This window comes from Phacochoerus africanus, chromosome 2, assembly GCF_016906955.1.
Source record: "Phacochoerus africanus isolate WHEZ1 chromosome 2, ROS_Pafr_v1, whole genome shotgun sequence".
Taxonomy (NCBI): Eukaryota; Metazoa; Chordata; class Mammalia; order Artiodactyla; family Suidae; genus Phacochoerus; species Phacochoerus africanus.
Window position 1 is genome coordinate 43,928,399 of NC_062545.1, and position 19,879 is coordinate 43,948,277.

Sequence of the window (19,879 nt, forward strand, 5' to 3'; positions counted from 1 at the left end):
CAGCTCACAGCAACATTGGATCCTTAACCCACTGAGCAAGGCCTGGGATCAAACCCACAACCTCATGGTTCCTAGTCAGATTCCTTTCTGCTGCACCACGACAGGAACTCCCCCACCTCATTTCTAAGCAGCTTTGTGATGCCTTTCTGGGAGACTGGAAAGTGGAACAAGCTCAAATTCAAAGGCTGTGGAAAAACCCTAGATCCATGCAGAGATTGGGCTGGGAGTCCTGGATTGGCTGGGAGATAGGAAGCCTGAACATGTTTTGTGTATGCAGAAAATTCAACAAAATCTATTTAAAAACAGAGTTAATGAACAAATGTATCAAAACCACTACAGATACACAGAAATACCAAATAATGAGTTTTATTTCTATACTGGTAGCAGATAAAAAATAAAGTTTAACAAAGATACCTTTAATAATAATATTAAAACCTATTAAATACCTAAGAATAAATCTAATGAAAGATGTCTAAGATCTTACTGCTAAAAACTATATATCTTTATTGAAAGCATTTTTAAAATATCTAAATATTTTGTTCACAGATTGGAAGACTCAATATTATAAAAGCATCAGTTCTTACAAAACTGAATTACAAGTTCAAAACAAACCCAGCAAAATCCCACTGGAATTCTCAGTGGAAACCGAAAGGCTAATTCTAAAACTGATATGTAAATGAATAGCCAAGGCAATCTTGACGAAGGGGAAGGGGATGAGGGAGAGGAAAAGGAGGAGGAGGAAGAAGAAGAAGGCTGTAAGATGCATTACTTGGTTGCAGAATTGTTATAAAATAACAATCTTAAGATAATACGGAATTGTCACAAGCATAGACAGATGAATGGACAGGACCCAGAATGAGATTCATAAGTATATAGTTCTTTGATTTTTGATAATGGTGCGCGCAGGAGAGGAGAAGGTAAAAGTGAGAAAGGAATTAAGTGTGAGGCAGAGGCTTGCTCCTTCAATATGACTTTTGTAAGAAGCATCCCTTCAGTCCCAGTAGTTCATCTGAATTGACCTTCCTCTGTGCTCCACAGTATCTTGTGCATTTTAAAATCATTATGCCAACCTAATTGTGGAAATCAACTCTTTATGTATCTGTATCCCAGAACTCAACATGTTGCCTGGCGCATAAGAGGTAAGAAGCTAAATTAGGCATAAGAGGTCCAACCCAGGCTGCTGGAAATCATCTCCAAGAGTAGGAGCTGCCATTGCTGTCAAGAACAAAAGCGCTTTAGAGCTGCTGGAAAGAAATGGTACATCAGCAATATTTAACATGTGGGGTAAATACAGAGATTCATCATCTTTAGAAACTTTCCAGGGCAAAATGGATAGACTAACAATTTCCAACTTGTAAAGCTGGAAAATCAAATGTATTATGCAGAGTGGGGTCAGCCATGCAGAGGTAAACTGCCCTCAGAAGCCTAGCCATAGATGTGATCAGGAACAGAGCTTGGGCACAGGCCAATGAGTGAGCTTTTCCAACATTTGGCTACAAAGATCCCAACATCCTAGGGGATTCCAGCACTTGTAGAAAATAAAGAGAACACACAAAAACATACACAAATATAATCTTAGGAAGTTTTTCTAAGTTAAGCAAGAGAAAGTAAAGCTAATAAATAAGTAGTCCATTCATTTTTTGGTCTGACATGGGCAATTAGGATGGGTAGTAGATATATTTCTGATACTCTGCCCAGCCCACCACTTCATTTTCCTAAAAATTCTCCTCAACCCCACAGCAAAATTTAAGGGACCAATATACCTGGCCACAGCTAACTGGCCCCAAATATGAGCTAAGCCAAACATATTGTCCCCCAGAAATTGGGAACTGGGACACTGGTTAGTTTTAGTGAACTGTGAGAAGGCCACATTCCACAATGTAAATGGAGAAGCACTAAAGACAGGTCTGCAAGAAGAAAAGCCTAAAGCAGACACTAGAAAGAATCTGAAACAAGAGACCATACAGCCTGACCCAGTGAGAAAGACACTGAAACATAGCCGCTTACCTTTGAATACTTGCAGCCCCACCCAAGCCTCTGTGATGACCCATCACACTAACCGCCTCTGGATTCCATGGGATACCCCCGGATCATGTCTGTTTACAACCAATTCCACACTAAACACCTCTGGATTCCATGAGATATCCCTGCATCATGTCTATGTTTACAACCAATGCCACTCAAGCTAGAGATACTGTCTGCAAATGCCCCCAACAAACAAAGGAAGCCTAACTTTACATCAGATACCCAATTAAAGTACAGTCATATCTACTTTAGTTTATCTACACATGTAAGGATACATTAAAAGAAAAAGAAAAAAGAAGTAATTTTATAAACCATTTTCTTTCTTCACTAATTGAAAGACCTGAAAGTCAAAAGGAAATAAGTCAATGGATGGAGGTATGACTCACAGGTTCTTTGAAGATATTTTAATAACATACGGAGCATACGGCTTAAAAAGTATGTCTATATAGATATTTACACCATTCAACTACAGGTATTTGGTGGCCTCAAATGCTCCTTTGTGCCATTTAATGAAGCTCTTGAGATATTCCAATTTGAAATGTATAATATAATGACTTTTTCATTGTTGCATTTTTGTACATGACAAACAACTCTGCACATAAGTTGAATTATAAATTCGGAGCGTGTTTCTCAAGTCTTTTCTCCCTCCATTACAAGTGCCCATTACAACTGAATTGTGATTTATCTAATGTTTGTTTTTAGCTAAGCATTGCCATCAAAAATAGAGAAACTGAAATGATTACAATTACTGCTCAATTTAAAAAGCTCAAGTAACCGGGTATCAAATTCAAAGCACATGATATCCTCCTCCTGTGGTTCAACCTCCCTTTCAGTTCCAGGCTATACTCACATCGTTTTGCTCAGCATTTACTATAGAAACTTCATCTGATATGTACTGAGGGAAAAGAGGACAAAACACATCATGTTTGATTCTCACATACATTATACCAAAAGCTCAGTCAACTGTAGAGTTTAATAGATTACCTATTCAATTAAGGAAAAGATTTATCAAGTTGTGATCTATATTATGCTCAGCTTTACTATGTAATAATGTGCATTTGCTGACTCTTCCATTTAATGGAGATGGAGAGAATTAAGAAACAGTGCAGAAGACAGCCACAGTTGTAGGAAAGGATTGGATTGTTAGCCAGTAGTAGAGGCAATTTAGTGTTATGACACTTCCCCATTAGACAAACGTGGATTACTCTCTCTGCTCAGCCATGTGCTTGCTGTTTCACTCTGGTCAATACACACACATCCTTTTAAGCCGCTGTTTACTCCTCTGAGGAAAGGAAACAATAAATACCCAAACTGAGTAGCACTGTTGTAAGCATCAAGTGAGCTAACTTATGTAAAGAGTGTGGTGTAGAGTAGAGGTTGGCAAAGTTTTTCTGTAAAGGACCAAACAGTAAATATTTCGGGGTTTGTGGGCCATACAGTGTTTATAGCAACTACTCAACTCTGCTGTTGCAACACAAAGCAGTCTTAGGCAATATGTAAATAAATGGGAGTGGTTGTGCTCTAAAACTTTACTCCTGGACATTGAAATTGAATTGCATGTCATTTTCATACATCATAAAATATTATTACTTCGATTTTCAATCACTTAAAAGGTAAAAACGTGCCTTAGGTAGTATACAAAAATAGGTAGTGAGCCTGCCCAACAGCAAACCCTGAAAAATATTGTGATTACTGCCAATAACAATAACTGAAAATAGAAGAGGGATTTGTTACTGTCAAACAGATAAATATTTTTTGAGTAAATGTGTTATTTTTTTCCTACAGTTTAAACTGCAAATGGAAGGTGGATTATAACAGGAATTTCTGGATGGATGCCCATGAGATAACAGAATATACCTTTCATAGGGTTCAAGAAGGAGCAGAGAAGCCCAATCTTCCCACTAGAATCTCCAATTCCAGCTTGTCTAACTCCATATGGCATCTTAGACATGACAGTTAAAAACACACCAGTCATGACAGAAATAAGGTGTCAATATGGATTTTAATTAAACATAGAGACAAATGACCAATTCTGTTTCACCTTCTCATCCATACAATAAGTATGTTTAACTACTTTATCTTTTAAGACCTTTCTAGTTTACCAGTACAGTCAAAATGATGAAAGTTTTATGGACCAGGAAAAAAACTGCTTGTCTGAAGTTCCCGTTGTGGCTCAGTGGTTAACGAATCTGACTAGGAACCACGAGGTTGTGAGTTCCATCCCTGGCCTCGCTCAGTGGGTTAAGGATGTGGCGTTGCTGTGAGCTGTGGTGTAGGTCACAGACGCAGCCTGGATCACGCATTGCTGTGGCTCTGGCATAGGCTGGTGACGACAGCTCCGATTGGACCTCTAGCCTGGAAACCTCCATACCGCGGGTGCAGCCCTAGGGAAAAAAACAAACAAAAAAAAAAACTACTTGCTTATCTAAAAGCATAGCACTGTAGCACAGTGGGTTAAGAATCCAGTGTTGTCTATGCAGTGGTAAGAATTCAATCCCTGGCCTAGCACAGTGGATTAAGGATTGGGCATTGAGGCAGCCATGGTGTACATCGCAGTCCAGGAACTTCCATATGCCACAGACGCAGCCATAAAAAAATAAAATAAAATATAAAAGCACAGCACAGATTTATAACAGCTTTTAAATTTCTAAGGCAGGTGAACTGAGTAACCAGTTGGGACTGGAGGAAATCCACTTTAAAAAGAGCTTTCCCAGGTTGGATGAGCATAATTCACATTTGCACTTAAGAACTGACAGTTCTTCATCCATAAAAGATAGTGCATTGGCCGTCTGTCCAAAGGCATGTGCTTGGGGTTGATTTTCAAGTCCTCAGATTCATCCACTACCACTCCTTTGCCGACTGTCCTTTGAGACAGAGGCAATACATCTACGAGCCTGCTGACAGAAGTGCAGTAAGGGGCAAAATTGTATTTTTCTTTCTCCTAAATCAAGGATCCCAACCAAGTCTCTCCAGTTTAATGAATGGAATAAAGAGAGGTATATAAATGAAGAAGCATGGAAAATTTAAATCCCACCACCTCAATAAGGTATTAAGGGGTAATGTCAAATATTTAAGATCGTATAGTTGAGAACCTGAATGCAGAAAAGTCAACGAATGTATTTGCACCGTGTCTCCCAGGTACTGTCCCAAAGTCAGAATGGCCACTTGGCTGTTTTGGTTTTGGTTGTTGTTTGTTTGTTTGAGTGATACATAAAAAAGTTAGAGGAAAAAAAATACATGGGTTTTTGTTTCAGGTCCATATTCAGCCCCTTTCAGCAGAAGTATCTCAAGCACAGACTATGTGTCAATCACTTTCCCATCTGAGAAATCCTCGTTGATAACGTTCATACAGTTCTGCCAGTTGGAAGCACCATCCAATCAGAGAGGAACTCATCCTGAAGTCAGCTCCTCAGAGGTTCCCTTTGCCCATCCATATACATGTTCTGCTCCAATTAAATGTCTACTCACCACCCACATTATTCACTACAATGAATGTTTTGGATGCTGTTGTCAGGGAAAATTGAAATAGTTTCTGCCCTTCCTATATTTATAATGTTTTATATGTAACGAAAGAAAGAGTAAGGGCCAGAAAGAGAGGACCTACTGTTCTCTGAAATCATAGGTATTCTTATTTCTTGAAGATGAAAGTTTCAATGCTAATACAAACCCTCATTAAATACTGACTTCTTGGTCTTCTTGCCTACATCTTGCATTTCAGTAACTTTCAAAGATACTCACTGTCATCTCAGAAGGGAAAGTTAACAAGAAATCTGTCAGAGAGACATGGAGTCAATCTGTCAGAGAGACATGGAGTCAATTTAGAGTGAAAACAACCTCCTTCCCTATAACTTATTTTTAATAGACAGAGCATATCATTGTAAAAGAACTAAGAAAAGGCTAATTCATTTATGTAAATATATATTTAAATATAAGTTTGACAGATAGACTTAAGGATTGTAACACAGTACAGTTTAAGTATGAATCTGGTATTTTGTTATATCCTTAAAAGCACAACATAGAGCTGTGATCCAGAAAGATGCAGAGAGTGCAGCACATAGCTTTTCAGACACACATCAGTATCCTTTATGCTCATCAGGCCACAGAAGTGCCAGAGTTCTATCCACCATAAAACGATCTCTTTGCAAAAAAGACAAAAAAAAAAGCAAAGTAAAAACAGTAATGACAACTACTCTATGGGTTGGAAAAATAAGAATAATCCAGGTAGTGATGTAAATATATATTTGTTCAACCACTGTCATATTCGTTATCAGAGCTTAGAATCTTAAAGCTTAAACAAACACAACCATTAACCACAATCTACTTCATGTGGCCTATTTTCCTTTTCATCGTTGCTAAGTAAAGCCAGTAGCCCACACAGTTCAGCTCCTCTGTTTATACCCAGAAGCTCTCTGAGTGGACACCTGGGAATGGACAAGACAGAGGCACCAAAAATGTTTAACACCAATGTTTCAATAAGAACAGTGAGACTGATTGGTTTCCTCATGACTTCTGACTCTAGCTGTCAACTCCAGCGCCCCTCCCATGCCCCTCCAGCACCATCACTACCCCAGATGGAAGCACCCTCCCAGTCAGCCTCCTTGCAGTTTTTCGCTTGCTCCTCTCACTATCCTCCTACCTTAAACACTCAAAGGATTCTGCTCTCGGCTTCATACATTTTATTCTCCCTGTGTGAGCTCTTCCAGTGTCACAGTTTCAATTGTCACCTATATTTGTGTAATGACCACATCTGCATCATTTCCTGCTTGCACTCCCAGTGGGTTTTTCCAATATTTTTATCTAGATGTTCCAACTCTAACCCAACACAGCCAAAAAATAATTAATATACTTCTCCCCCTCTCCCCAACCTCCTTCTCATCCTTGGTCTCCTATCTTATTTAATAGCAGCTCAAAGCAGAGCTGCTCTTCTACAACCAAAGCTGTTTAAAACACCCCCCTTCCTCTCCTTTTTTGCCACCTCTGTCTCTACTGCAGGCTTTTATCATGTCTACAACTGGTCTTCCTACATTCTGAGTTTTGTTTCTAAAAATCAGAATTGCTGATGTCACTTTACTGCTTAAAATCATGCAAGTGTCCCTGCTGCTGTAGGATCACTCAACACCGTTCCCATCCCTGTGTCTTCACTCATTTCCCTCCAGTGACCTGAACGGTTTTGAGGACAACCTGCTCAAATTCTCCATTTCTCTCAGGTTCAACTCAAATGTTACCTACTTTGGTCTCTATGCACTATCAATTGATTCACTTACACCGACTCTTCAGTGCTCTTATGATATTCTGGAAAAAGTCTAGCCAGGCTTCACTACAATGTACTCGTATTATACTTTCCATGTGTATCTTTTTTTTTTTTAATTTTGAGCTCCCTAAATCTGAAAGGACAACCACCAACACAGTGCTTGGCAGATGGGGCCCTCAATAATTGTCTGAAAAATAAGTGAATGAAAACAGAAACTCCTTTCTGTTCCACTTCTGCTTTTTCTTAAATCATATTTGTGATATTTCAAGAAAAATGTACTGAGATGCATAATTGTTGAATTAGACACCTCAACAAAGACAATATTAGAATCAGATGTTCAACCCAACTCCTATAACTCTGCAAAGTCATCAAGGTCTCATGAAATAGAAATAATGAGGCTCTTCCCAAGGGTTTCAATGATGTCAGGCATTCCTGCCACCTCCCATATTTCTTTCATGATGTATCTCCTAGAAACCCAGACTTCACAGGGGGCCTGAAGGTCTTACAATCTATCTGATCATCTGCACCATGGCGGGGAGGTTTAGTCATGTAGGTTTCTGAAGCTTCCCTCACACATTGTTTCAAAATCAACAAAGATGAGAAAAGCAAGTCATCAATCAGACTCTGCCTTGCCACTGCAATCACACAGGTGAGGCTTCGGACATAGCAGCCACACTCATGCACCAACAGAAACCCATTTAGGGAGTCCAAAAGAAGTCTCAGATCAAGGGTAGAAAGAATTTCATAGCTGTGCCACTGTAAAGGGCGGCAGGGTGGGGGAATCCTGATAAGCAATTTTTGCTGCAGAGCTAAGAGAAACACACATCAAATATTCCTGCCAGGATGTATGCAAAGCTCCATGTGCCGTCTCGCTGGGAAATAAAAGCCTCCAATATTGGAAACTACATCAGCTGGATCCATTGGATACAAGTTCAAGGACCACAACAGTGATGATCACCAAGCACATCCTAGTGGAAACAGAACTGGATTTTCTTCTGTTCTCTTTCCACAAGCCCTCTTACATGACCTTGGGCTAAGAGCCTAAAAGAAGAAAAGAAATAATAACAGAATGTTAATGCCTCTGTGATTCAAAAAGAGTGATTTGAGCAGGATTTTCTCTTTTTGATGTGAAGGCAGGACACAGCAGGATTGGGAACACACCAGTGTACTGACTGCTAAAGAACAAGCTGTGTTAGTGAAAGAAAAAGAACTATTAATGCTTTCCAGATGTGAGTGAGGTGAAATGAATGCATCTGAAATCTATTTCTGTTAGAAAAAGGGAAAACACTATGAGGCAAAACTAGTCCTTAAGCCGTATCTGTTAGTACCTGCTTCATACACACAGTAAAATCTGGTTTTCAAGGCACCAGAAACTAACATCTGCCTCATAAGGAAATCCAATGGAAATCCAATTACTCCAATGGGTAATGGAGGCTTATGACTTTTATGGACTTACCATGAAAACCTTGCCAATCCAAGTCCTGGCTCGATGGCCAGCTTTTCCAATTAGAAACAGTTGAAGCCCTTTGACACTTCAGGAGATGTCCAAGGAAGGAATGAACTGGGGTTGTGAGTTCCAGGTGGGCTTCTGCCTTTAAACTGGTGGCTTTCCCTCTAAACTGACCACAACAACATTTACTGACATGCGAATCAGACAATAGCACAGTGTTAACTGAAAAATGTATTCACATTGCTTAAAGATTTAATAACACTAGGTGGGCAAGCAAGAAGTCAAGCCAGGGTGGGACCAAACTGAGAGGAGTTCAAACAGAAGGCATGGCAGTGAGGCCGAGCTCCCCAGGACTAAGAGAGGGAGGCAAAAGGAGCCATGAATTGGGTTGGGAAGGGCACTCCATTACATATGAATTTTAGATAAACAAAGAATAATTTTTTCTGTATAAGTATGTCCCATGCAATATTTGAGATGTATTAACACTCCAATATTATTATTACAAACAATTATTTTAATAATAATTTTTTAAAAAGAAATATTACAAAGAGTAATTATTGAGTATCGGTATGTCTCAAATATTGCATAGGACATATCTATACAGAAAAATTATTCTTTGTTTATGTGAAATTCAAATTTAACACGGCATCATGTGTTTTTATTTGCTAAATCTGGCAACCCTAAATGAGGGAAATGAGGCCTTAAAGGGAAATGGGGCCTTAAATGAGAGAATGAGAATTGACAACCTAGTTCATAACACCCTAAAGAAGTGGGTTTCTTAGAGCAGAAAACAGTATTAGGTTGTCATAGGAGAAGCACTCTTAAAAGTGTGGAATCTGGGGAGTTCCCGTCGTGGCGCAGTGGTTAACGAATCCGACTAGGAACCATGAGGTTGAGGGTTCGGTCCCTGCCCTTGCTCAGTGGGTTAACGATCCGGCGTTGCCGTGAGCTGTGGTGTAGGTTGCAGACACGGCTCGGATCCCGCGTTGCTGTGGCTCTGGCATAGGCTGGTGGCTACAGCTCCGATTCAAGCCCTAGCCTGGGAACCTCCATATGCCGTGGGAGCAGCCCAAAGAAACAGCAAAAAGACAAAAAAAAAAAGTGTGGAATCTGGCAAGAGAGGACCATGGGTTCTATCCAAGGAAAGATGACCTAGGTCTAAACCAAGCTGGGAGCCAGAAGGAGGGGCTGGGAACAAAGTACCATGAACGGAAAAGATTTTTGTCATAAGCAAATACATACCACAGATAAAAGACACTAAAGCTGCACAGACTGCTGTTCATTGTAATGAAGATGGAGGGGACAAGGAACCCAGACCAAAGGGAAACGCTAAGCCATGTGGTAAGGCAGCCCTGGACTCTGTGATAGACCCCACAGCATCTGGTGATCTGGCAAGAGTGATTATTTCGGCAAATTGGAGCAAGAGAGAGACAGACCTAGAGAGAAAGAAAGAGACTCATTTCCCATTGGAACATTTTCTGGAAGTGGAACCAAAGAGGAATAAGGCCTGTATTTCTGCTATCTGGTACTTTTAAAGCACAATAAAAGAGGCACCTCTTTAGTGCTTTGGAGAAGATGGGCCCAATAAAATAGGAAATGAAGTTCTATCTAGATAAACACACCCACAGAGATAAGACAAGTAATTTACTCTGAAAAAATAAAAATATTAAGTCATTCATTTATTCATTCACTCAAAAAACACCTCTGAGTACTTACTATGGGCATTAGAAAAGAAAAAAAAAAGTCAAGTAACTCACTAGAGCTATTGATGACTCAGGCATCTTTAGAAAACATAACTAATGTTTCACATATAAGTTGTGAAATTTAAAAGTGCCTTGAAGTGCAATTATCCTCATACAATTCAGGGGAACTAGAAAAAACTGTGATAAATGCTTTCATTAGCTTACTAAAAAACACTTTGATGCAATATGGAGCAAAATCTTCCTAAAACCTGAGTAAAATTCAAATCTACTCCCAAATTAACATAACCATAAATTCTGGCTTTTTTCCTCAATATTTATTATTTAAACTGAAAATGAAATTATGCTCATGGAAACAGAATAAACTCCTGGAAATCTTTCTACCAAATGAAGCTAAAATTTAAGTCAGCCTTTCCCTAAAGCATAAAAGTATTTCAATATAGAATTACCTAAATACTCTACGCATTAAAAGACAAATCAATGGCAGAAAACACACAGATGTTCAATAGATTTAAATACACAAAAATTTAAAACTGCTCAAATATTTTTCTCAAAGTCATAAACAATTAAATGGTGAAGTACAAACTTGGAAATACTCCAAATATAGCAGTTGATGATTTATTACCCTTACACTATTAAGAGCCCATTTGAAAAGATAAGACAATTGTCCATACCATGTAGAAAAATGAACACAAGATAATTCACAAAAAAAAAACAAAAATGGCTAATGAACAAAAATATTTAACTTCTCTAGCGATCAGAGAAATCTTAATTACATCAATCATTAACATTTTCACCTATCAAATTAGCTATTATTTTTTAAATTAAAATATTCCACATTAATGACGGTAGAGAGCATCATGTACTCTCCTATTGGATAAATTAGTAAAAACCTTTTTAGAAAGTAATTTAGCAGTATACGTCAAAAGCCTTAAACATGATCATATTATTCCATGTAGGAATTCTACTTCTGGGAATCTATCCTAAGGAAGTCATCAGACATCTTGTCAAAGATTTATTAACAAAAATATCACACTGTTATTTGTAGCAGAAAAAAAGGAAAGCATATAAAGGTTCATTAATAGAAAAACAATTAAAATGGAATATTTGACAGTCATTAAAATTACACTTAAAATAATCTAAATAACCCTTGAAAATAAGTGATATAACACTGTTTTTCAAAGTAACATACAAAACTATATTTATATTTCTATATATAGCATAATGACAATTATTTAAGAAAAGAGTGGGAGAAAATATACCAAAGTGTCAACTGTGATTAATCAAGTTGTGGGATTATGAGTAATTGTTGTTTTCTTTTACAATTTTTTTAATATTTTCTGAGATTTCGACAATAAATGTATTTCTTAGGCAACAGGGAAAATAGTAACTAGCTTTACCTAAAAAGCTTTGTTTTATAAGTCTTTATTTGTCATCTCAACAATACAATAAAAATGAACAAGAATTAAACTGTACAAAATGACAAATAAAACCTTTATTCCCCAAATCAAATTTTCCCCTCAAAACTGAGTTTGTCACATATCTGACAAGCATGTAATATGTTCTATGTTTTTTTACAACCTAAAATGAGTAAAATTTGAAATTATTTGCTACAGGAAAAAGAAACCAACTCACAGTTTTCTTGTGGCCAAGATGTCTCCAATTTCAGTAAATTTATTCTTTTGCCACCTCAGGCATGAATATGAATCAGCGCCCTCTTGTGAGCATGTGATGAAATTTTAAAAAAATATTTAGAGCTGAAAGAGACTGCTGTGCATTATTCACCATGAGAGAAAACACACAACCGTGCTCACTAGACAGAGACCATTCTCCTTGACATAAAATCATCCCAGAATTCCTGATTATTCAGGTTTGTAACATACAATGCATCTGTATAGGAAAGTGCCTGACATTAAACAGACCTTGTCTTAAAATTCATGAGAGGCAACTTAAACATTCTCTTGTACTGCCACCACTACTTGTTAGGGTTATCAGTATGGAGAGTGTGAGAATCTACTCTGGAGCAAATACTCTCTACTGGGCTCACACTTAAGGGTCAGAATGTCCCCCAAACAGAGTCAAGCTTTCTTGCACAAGATGAGATAATCACTTGTGTAAACTCCTAAAGTCATTTATCATTACTTTAAACATGAACAAAACATGTTTAAATAAAAACAACTTAGTAAGCTGGGAACAAAATCAAATTAAGAGGTCATTTAAATAGAGACTGACATCTTTAGCACAGTACAAAGCCCGTGCAGGAAAGACTGAATTCTCCTTGACATTGAAATGGCATCATTTACCAAAAAAAAAAGAGAGAGAGAGAATCGTGTTTTGCATCCCTTTAAACTGAGGATTATTTATTGAAACTTGCTTCAGTAATATAATATCTGACCAACAGGCTGAGATACGCAATTAATCCTAACACACCAATGTGGGAAGTTCATATTAAAGTGAAAAGAATTTCTCAAGACACAAGATCCTGTACCTGTAACTTGACAACTGCCAGACCTTTTCTGGGATGCTGCCTGCCACTCCCAGGTCAAAATTTAATTTGGCATTCGCAGTTAGAGGGCTTTAAATTTGAGAATGGCATTTACAATGAACTTGGCTCTAATCAGGTTTTCTTTTTCTCTCAAATAACCTTATCAAAAATATTTTTGAGGTATTTAATGTCCTTATTTATTTTGAGGATGGACATTATTACTGAAGAGTGTGTGAATGGCACTGGAAAATCATTTTCATCAACTTTCTTCTACACATCAATGAAAGTACATATTTCCAATTGTTGCACTCATTAGTGCTGATACACAGAGAATGCAAATCTTGGAGGCTGTGGACTTCTGAAGGACTTGGTTTGGATCGATGGCCCTCAAAGTCTGCTCTGGAGGCTTTCAGAGTCCCTATGATCCTTTCAGGAAGTCCACATGGTTAAAACTATTCTTATAATCACAAATGTTTTTTGCTTTATTCTCATTCTCTTACAGATTTTGCAACAGATTGATGCAGAAGCAGATGTGAATCCACCTGTCTTCTATTAAACCAAACATTAAAGAGATTTGCAATGCCGCTCTACCCAATGGTGTTTTTTTGGGTTTGTTTGTTTGCTTGCTTTGAAAAAATCTGGTTATTTTCCATCTAAAAAATGTGTTATTTGTGTTAACCTACAATAGGTTTATTTTTGCTATTTTTGGACAATACATACACACATATAGTGTGTGTGTGTGTGTCTTTTTTTGCCATTTCTAGGGCCGCTCCCGCGGCATATGGAGGTTCCCAGGCTAGGGGGTCTAATCAAAGCTGTAGCTACTGGCCTACGCCAGAGCCACAGCAATGCGGGATCCAAGCCACATCTGTAATCTACACCACAGCTCATGGCAACGCCGGATCCTTAACCCACTGAGCAAGGCCAGGGATCGAACCCACAACCTCATGGTTCCTGGTCGGATTCATTTCCGCTGCACCACGACGGGAACTCCATACATAAATATTTTTAAATTTCTCAGTTTTATCTTCTACTATGGTAAATACGAATTGATATAATCCACATAAGCAAAAACTCTGAGTCCCCAATAATTTTAAAGTGTGTAAATGGGTCCTAACAAAATTCTTAAGAATAGCTATCAGAGACCTCTATTTTGCCTCAGCATTAAAAAGGTATATTAGTGTTGAATTCAGAGGCTGCAGATCTTTCTGAATTTTCACACTCAAAGCAACCTTCTGCTTTGCCCCAGAAGTTGAAAGCCATGTTTGACTTTATACTACTCAGAATCCAAATAAAATCTACCTTATTACAGAACTAAGTAGGCAGAAACTTTCAAATATCCTCATATACCCATTCAGTAAAAATTTACTGAGTACCTACCATATGTAAATACAACTATGTTTGATAAATATTGCTATCAAACAATTCGGGAAAGTAAAATTATATCTGAGACTGAACAAAAAAATCTGTGGCTGTCTCTAAATAATAAGACCTAACATTTATTAAATATATGCTATGTGCTAGATACAATTCTAAGTGCTTATTGGCATAACTAATTTACTTCAAGAAAGAATTCTATATATTATTACTATTCCTTTTTTATAGATCAGGGAGCTGAGAAACAGCATAAACAATTTTTCCAAAGTTAAAAATCTGATAGGTAGCACAGCCAGGATTTAAACTAGCCAAATCTCTGCACATAACCTCCACAGTGGAACTGGTACCATCCAACAAGGTCTTGAGGCTGGATGTAGGGACTAGCTGCTCATGACTTAGAGCAAAATCCAAAGCAACATTCTGATTGGCTGGAGTTAGTTCACCTTGGCAGAGCTGGAAGACACCACCACTTCAACTTTACCACTTATTCCCGGATTCTTTAGATTGGACTAAAAATAAGACTGAGTGGAACTTTTGGTCATCCTTAACTTGCTCAATCATAAAAGTTGTGATTAAATGGTCCTAATATACCAATAATCCTAATCTATAGTTTCTATGAAACAGTCTTGACCTTGAAATGTGGGGTAAGGCCCAGAGAGTAAACCATTGGCAAACTAGCTCCCAATAAAATAATATGTACACATTCAGTGACATCCATTCTCAGATAAATAAATAAGTAAATCAATCAATCCAGTAAGCTGTTATGGACTGAACTGTGTCCCCCTGAAAAATTTATAAATCAAAGTCCAAATCCTCAGGACACCTGGGACTGTATTTGAAGCCAGGCTTTTAAAGAATTGAGGGTCATTCAAAAAGATACATGGAGGAGAGAGGATTAAGATGGCAGAACAGAAGGACTGGAGCTCAACTTCTCTCCTAAAAACAACAAAATTCACAACTAAAAGCTGAGCAATCCCCACCCAAATGGACTGGAAACCTTAAAAAAGATGCCCTACTCCAGAAGAAAAAGTGGAGGCCACATCAAGAGGTAGGAGGGGTGATTTCACAGTATAAACAACCCCATACCTCCCGGGTGGGAGGCTCCACAGACTGAAAACTAACTGGTTCACAGAGAGACTCACCTACAGGAGTGAGAGTTCTGAGTCCCACATCAAACCCTCAGGTGCAGGGATCCGGCACTGGGAGAAAGAGCCCTGGAGCATCTGGCATTGAAGGCCAGTGGGGCTTGTGCACAGGAGCACCACTGGACTTGGGGAAATGGAGACTCCATTCTTAAAAGGCGCACACAGACTTTCACATGCACTGGGTCCAAGGGCAAAGCAAAGTCTCCACAGGAATCTGGGTCAAACCTGACTGCAGTTCTTGGAGGACATCCTGGGAAAACAGGGGTGAATGTGGCTTGTTGTGAGGGAAGGACATTGAAAGCAAAGCTCTTGGGAAGATTCAGCAGCTGTGCCTTTCTCTGGAGGGGGCCATTTTGGGAAAATCTGGCCCCACCCATCAGTCAGCTGCTGAGAAGCCCCAGGGCAAACAACAATCCAGGTGGGATCACAGCCCCACCCATCAGTAAACAGGCTACCTAAAGATCCCTCAGTTACACAGCTGCCTCTAATCCCAGCCAGAGACTAAGCCCCACCCACCAGAGGGATTAGAATCAGCTCCACCTACCAGTGGGCAGGCATCAGCCCCTCCCATCAGGAAGCCTACAGCAAGCCCCCATACTAACTTCAGCCACAAGGGGGGCAGACTCCAAAAGTAAGAGAGGCTACAACCCTATTATCTGTAAAAAGGTCACCACACCAAAAACCTCTAATAATGAAAAGACAGAGAACTATAACTCAGATGAGGGAGAAAGGAAAAACCCCAGAAAATCAGCTAAGCGATGAGGAGATTCTTAGCCTCCAGGAAAAAAACTTTAGATTGTTGATGCTGAAGATGATGCAAGACATTGGAAATATACTGGAGGCAAAGATGGATAACTTACAGGAAACACCGACCAAAGACATACAAGATATAAAACTTAAACAAAAAGAGATGCAAAATACAATAACTGAAATAAAAAATTCACTAGAAGCAGCTAACAGCAGAATACAGGAGGCAGAAGAATGAATAAGCGAAGTGGAGGACAGATTAGTGGAAATTACGGAAGCAGAACAGAAAAGAGAAAAAAGATTGAAGACAAATGAAGAGAGTCTCAGAGAACTCTGGGACAACGTGAAATGCACAAACATCCATATTATAGGGGTGCCAGAAGAAGAAGAGAGAGAGAAGGGGACAGGAAAAATATTCCAAGAGATAATAGCCGAAAACTTCCCAAACATGGGAAAGGAACCACTCACTCAAATCCAGGAAGCACAATGAGTACCATATAAAATAAACCCAAGGAGGAATACACCAAGACACATATTAATCCAACTGATCAAAATTAAAGACAAAGAGAAAATCTTGAAAGCAGCTAGGGAAAAGAAATAAGTAACATACAAGGGAACCCCAATAAGGTTATTGGCAGATTTTTCAGCAGAAACTCTGCAGGCCAGAAGGGAGTGGCATGATATACTTAATGTGATGAAAGGAAAAAACCTCCAACCAAGATGACTTTACCCAGCAAGGCTCTCATTCAGGTTTGAAGGAGAAATCAAAACCTTCATAGATAAACAAAAGAAGAGAGAATTCAGCAACACTAAACCAGCCTTACAACAAATACTAAAGGAACTTCTCTAGGCAGAAAAGAAAAGACAGCAACAGGAAACAAAAATGCCACAAATGACAAGGCTCACCTGGAAAGGTATATATACAGTAAAGATACGAAATCATCCATGCACAATTATACCACCAAAATCAGAATCATGAGAAGAGGTGGGTACAAATGCAGGACACTGAAGATGAACTTGCAATTAAGAGAACAACAACTTAAAACAATCTCATATACATATAGACTCTTCTATCAAAACTTCAGAATAACTGCAAATCAAAAATCTACAGTTGATACACAAACAAGGACTCTCTGAAGAAGAAATATATCTCATAGCATATAAGTGCATAATCCACCATGAAGGGGGTCATTTGACATCATTCTTGGAATGCTGAAGTCTTCTTAGATCTGATTCTGACTTCCTCTCCATCAAAGAATTTATGATAATTATAATTAAAAAATGCAACTGTACAATTAAATAATATAGTTCTACAATTGTATTATTAATAACCATTTCTCTCCATGGTACAATGTAGAGTCTATAATGTCTTATCACATCACCTAGAATGGTGTGATACCTTTATTGAAGAATCAATAAGATGTAACAAATTGTGAGGACATATTTATATAGTTACACTGTTTTTTAACCAATTTATGCATTTCATATTTTACTTATTTTCAGAGGGTGTATTATTTTTGCTATTCTTACCAGTTAAGTTATTCTTTTTATTATGCTATATAAAATATTTAATGGTATATAAGGCTTTCTTCTTTATAAATTTTAGTTGCATAATATTCACAATTTTAATATAATGCTAATTTTTAAAGAAAAATTGAAATGTAATAGATAATACTAAATAGTAAAGATGAAAGCCATACAAAATGGGATAAAGTATAGAATAAATTTCCTATTTGTCTCAGGAAAAAAAAAAAAAAAAAGATACATGGAACACCTATGTTCACTGCAGCACTATTCACAATAGCCAAGACATGGAAACAACCTAAATGTCCATCAACAGATGAGTGAATTAAGAAGATGTGGTACATATATACCATGTAATACTACTCAGCCATAAAAAGGACAAAATAATGCCATTTGCAGCAACACGGATGGAACTAGAGATTTTCATACTAAGTGAAGTAAGTCAGAAAGAGAAAGACAAATACTATATGATATCACTTATATGTGGAATCTAAAATACGGCAAAAAATGATCCTATCTACAAAACAGAAACAGATCACAACCATGGAGGGCAAACTTATGGTTGCCAGGGGGGAAGGAGGAGGAAGTGGGATGGACAGGGAGTTGGGGGTTGGTGGGTACAAACTGTTACATTGGGAATGAATGGATAATGGAGTTCTACTGTATAGTACAGGGAACTGTGTATGACTGGGTCAATTTTCTGTACAACAGAAATTAAAGAAACATTGTAAATATACATTAGTAAAAAATTAAATTTTCAAAAATAAATAAATAAATGAATAAATAATTGAGGTTACATGTGATCACGTGGTGGGACCTAATCCAACATGAACTGATAAGAATAAAGAGGGTAGCAGGGATGTTCACACACAGAGGAAAGACCCTGTGAGGACACAGTGAGAAGGCAGCCATGTACAAGGCAAGTAGACATGCCTCAGAAGGTAACAAACCTGCCAACAATTTTCTTGGATCTCCAGGCTCTAGAACTGTGAGAAAATCAATTTCTGTAGTTTAACCCTGCAGTATTTTGCTGTGGTGGCCCTAGCAGACTATCCCTCTCACCCTACTGAAATTTCAAAAATTTCACAGTTTTGGAGTTTCCATTGCAGCTCAGTAGTAACAAACCCAACTAGTATCCATGAGGATGTGGGTCCATCCCTGGCTCGCTGAGTGGGTTAAGGATCCAACAGTGCCACACGCTGTGATGCAGGTCGAGGATTAGGCTCAGATCCCACGTTACTGTGGCTGTGATGTAGGCCGGCTGCTGCAGCTCCAATTTGACCCCTAGCCAGGGAACTTCCATATGCTACAGGTGCAGTCCAAAAAAAAAAAAAAAAAAACGAAAGAAAGAAAGAAAAAAAATTTTTTTCAGTTTTAACATCCATCATAACATTTGTAAATTCAGTAAACTGTGACATCTAGATACTCATCTAAGCAAAACAGAAGTGTCCCTGATTCCACACTGGAGATCTAAGCATGGGGTCTCTGCAGTGGGCCCCAGGCAGAGTATCAGGTGTAGTCAACCTCTCTTGTCCTCAAGGACCTGACAAGGAAAAGCTGGAGGAAAAAAGACTAACCTACAGACAACCACTGAAAAAGCCTAAAGATAAATTCAAGGTCATGCATGTCTGTCACATTCTTGAACGTCATAGGAGGGTGGTATCATGAGCTAAGGTACTTTATGAAAATATAATGTGAAAGACAGTGAGGCCATACTTGGCAGCTCACAGAGCTGCCATGTGCTGTGCCAATGAGAATAGTCCTTACCATGTTTATGGTCAGGAGAGCTCCTTAGAAAAAAGAGCATGACAGGTCAACTCTGCCCACAATGTGTTCAGCTTCAGAATGAACAATCAACAGAGTCACTGGCAGGACAGAAGACACTGCTCAATATACTACCCCATTCAATCCACTGAACACAATAACTTCAAGCATCAAATAGTAAAGCAGAAGTCGCAAGATTCAGACAAGTCACTAAAGATTTATGAAATTCCTATTAATGAAAAAACATTGTCCTTACAAGTTTAAAAAGCACAGCAAAGCAAAGCAAAGAAACCAAGTTGGACCATAAAGTCTGACTATCCATTGAACTGTTGGAATACCTATTAGCTCATCTTTTCTGGGAAGCACATTTAGCAATATTTATCAAAAGCCCTAAAAAATGTCTCTTTTTGC

At 38.3% G+C, this 19,879-nt stretch overlaps 1 protein-coding gene and 1 long non-coding RNA gene across 2 annotated transcripts in view; one reads left to right on the forward strand and one right to left on the reverse strand.

Moving 5' to 3' along the window:
• The window catches only part of LOC125115564 (uncharacterized), a 38,337-nt gene extending 24,836 nt beyond the window's left edge, over window positions 1–13,501 (forward strand). Inside the window, exon 2 of the long non-coding RNA XR_007132134.1 lies at window positions 13,414–13,501. This is a non-coding gene — a long non-coding RNA (uncharacterized LOC125115564). The remainder of the gene's footprint in view (window positions 1–13,413) is intronic.
• Window positions 1–19,879, reverse strand: part of SLC35F1 (solute carrier family 35 member F1) — a 412,817-nt gene that overhangs the window by 327,615 nt on the left and 65,323 nt on the right. The gene's annotated exons all lie outside the window — the stretch shown is intronic.